Below are 3251 nucleotides of genomic sequence, written 5' to 3' on the forward strand. Positions count from 1 at the left end.
AGTCCACTTCGCGACGGTTCAATGCGTCGTGGGAACTCCGACGATTGCCCTTCCCGGTGGATCGCGCCGTCGCTATGCATGCGGTGGGTGTGCGTCCATGGGCTCGCGGCTGGAAAAATGGGCCTCCCCAGGCCAAAAACTTCATCCATCCGGCGCTAAATAACGCCGGATTTCGGCCTGGGGAGCCCCAACGGCTGGGGATGCTCTAAGAAAGAGGTATGCCAATTTACGAGGGGAATTTACAAACTAGTAGTAAATGGTATAGGTTCCCTCATAAAATCCGCACGGCCCACAAAAGCCGAGTTTGTATAAGCCTAAAATTAAAATTAACCACTATGGCACCAGTGGTCTAGTGGTAGAATAGTACCCTGCCACGGTACAGACCCGGGTTCGATTCCCGGCTGGTGCATAATTTCTACTTTTTAGATACAGTAGTACATGAGATTGCTGGTTTCACGTATTTATTTTTTTGTCCTCGCGGCAATATCCAACTTTGATTAAACGCTCGACTGGGCTTATTAAGAAATCAGCATCATTTGGTGCAAGAAGCACAGATTTGGACAAGCAAATCCGTGGTGCTCTCTTCGTTTTTTTATTTACTTGACGTTTTGGCATTAGTCAAAGTTCAAATTTAAAAGTTTGACTAGAAATATAAAAAAATATATCAATATTCATCGTACTAAATACATATAATATGAAAACATAATATATGAACATTCTAACACACACAAAATATGAGAGCCAAGCGCTAGCTAGCTTGGTGGCTAGGGCTCATGGAGTTGAGCCATCCCACCAAAGTTCGAGTCGCAGCTAAAGCACGCTCGGACTAAACGGGGTGTTATCCGCGTGAAAAATAACTAGATGAGGTTTCATCTATACATGTGGAGTCAGTAGTGATCTTAAAGGAGTACGAAACATATCAGCCAATTTGTCTACAAAATACTATGCATATGAATGATTACTTCAACCTTGTTTCAATAATTAAAGATGATTATGATAGGGGCAATGGAACCCAACACTATGATGAACCATGATCATTAGGCATGCCATCAAGTACAAAGATTTGGAATATACAAGTCTTACCGATACTTGCTTTCTACTTCTCTCTTGAGTCAAAGAAATAAAGTTTCTTAAAAGATCTATTCTATGAACAAATGTTAGGAAAAATTCTCAATGCATAAGTTTGCTTATGAATATATTGCATACAAGTTTGCTTAATTGTCCATAATACTTGTTCATTTACTATTACGCAAGATTATTTTACTCTTATGCATATTGTAGGTTTATGTTTACTTTTAGTTCATATGATGATTGCTTGCTACCATTTAATTATCAATGAACCATTATACGTTGTGTAGCAATGATCATGAATTCTTTATTGTGTTTCTACTAACAACAAATAACAAAGCTAATGTTAGTTATTATCAGCTTTATGCTTGAGGATGAGCATAGGTTAAACTTGGGGATATTGATGCATGTAAAATGCATACATGTTCTTTGTAGCTCATTATGCTACATTCCATCATTATTGATTCATATAAGTGGTTACAACCAAGATTTAGAATGATTTTGGGGATTTTCCTATAATATATCTTTTATTTGTATTATAATCTTGTAGGGCAGAAAAATCATGTTTTCGTATTTTTAACTTTCAGTGACCTTCGCGGGCTAAAAAGGATCTGGATTTTTTTCTACTTAAGTTTTTTGTGAAAAAAGAAAGCCCCGCAGGACTGGTCAGAGGGCTGAGATGACACATGGGCCCATTTGAACCTCGTAGCTCCGAATGTCATTCATTTATATACTGGTTCATCCGTCTTAACCTAAAACCATGTACAAAGAGGGTTCCATCACGATCTCATGATGACGGAGGCGGAGATCAAAAACACGTAAACAGTGCAGTGCACCGTCGACATAGATCTTAATTAGGGGGAACCGCCTCCAAGTGGCTCCACCCCCCTTCGGCATGGTCATCATCAACAACCTATTCATCATCTCCACACCCCACTTTCGTATCTCTGTTTTGTAGTGGAGTTAATACCACACAATAATATGGGTAAAGCCACCGTGTTGGTTATCTAGAAACTGGTAAAGCAAATGAAATGCTGAAAAACGGTGCACATAAAATGAGAAGACAATCATAGATAGAACCATCAAATAAAATTTTGGTAAAAAGGAAACTATAAAGACAATGGCATCAATGATGCAGGGTACAAGACTATGCCCGCTAAACTGACTGACTGACTCACCTACCGACTTGGGCGATCTTTTATTCCAACTTGGGCGGATCCATGGAGCGGGAAGTTAATCTGACACTGGGGCTGGTGCAGGTGCAGGCCCCTCCACACCGCAATTGACCTGCTTGATGGCGGTGGGGCACTTGATGAGATCCTTGAGTGGCCCCATCCCCTCGAGCTGCCTCTGGAGCTCGCAAAGCATGCAGTTGTCCTCGTCCTCAAGCAAAGCGGTGCAGCAAGTTGCGAGGTACTTGGCTATGTTGAGGAGGTCAGCGGGACCAGTCGCCGCCACACAAGCTTCTAATGGCGCAGTTACGTCCACACCATTGCATATCACCTGGCCCTGGCCCTCAACGGAGACGGCGGACCAGGAAGCCGCTGCCAGCAGCACCACCAGAACTGCACCCATCGGCTTCATCGCGACCAGCTGATGCAAAAGTGACTAGTTGGAGGATGTATGTGCGTTTGTCAGTTTGTTGTGTGTGTGGTCTGCTTGCTCGCGCGCCTGCCCTTTTATACACAAAGATCATACGGGATGGGCATTTTGTTTCTTGACAGCAACGCTTAGGAATCAATTCTACCAAGTGTAGGAGGTTCTACTGTGCAGTATACTAGCTAATACTCTACTCGACTGACCGACTCCTTTAATAATTAAAAAGTTTGCTTGAAGCAATTTACTATTTGGGTCAAAGAGCTCTGACTGAGCCCACGCTTCCCTCGAGCCGAATCCATTCAATTAAACTGACAGTCGGTTTCGTTGACTTCAGGAAGCACGTGGTGAGATTCCTGCACCACTATGTCTCTGAAAATACTAGGCTTTTTTACTGCGACGCTAGTGAACACAATCAGCCATAGATGGTTGAAATCTTTTCAAAAAAGATTAAAAGTTTACTTCATACCATTATTTAGGCTGAAGAGCTCCGACTAAGCCCACGCCTCCCTCGGGCCGAATCGATTCAATTTAACTAACACTTGGTTCAGTTGACTTCAGGAAGCACACGCGAGATTCCTGCCCCC

The 3251-nt window shown here is 42.6% G+C and overlaps 1 non-coding gene across 1 annotated transcript; it reads left to right on the forward strand.

Moving 5' to 3' along the window:
- The first annotated feature begins 338 nt into the window (after nucleotides 1–338).
- Nucleotides 339–409, forward strand: TRNAG-GCC. Its single transcript has one exon. It is a non-coding gene; the product is annotated as a tRNA-Gly (tRNA).
- Nucleotides 410–3251: the final 2842 nt, after the last annotated feature.

The sequence above is a fragment of the Lolium rigidum genome, chromosome 1 (genome assembly GCF_022539505.1).
Source record: "Lolium rigidum isolate FL_2022 chromosome 1, APGP_CSIRO_Lrig_0.1, whole genome shotgun sequence".
In the NCBI taxonomy this organism is placed as follows: Eukaryota; Viridiplantae; Streptophyta; class Magnoliopsida; order Poales; family Poaceae; genus Lolium; species Lolium rigidum.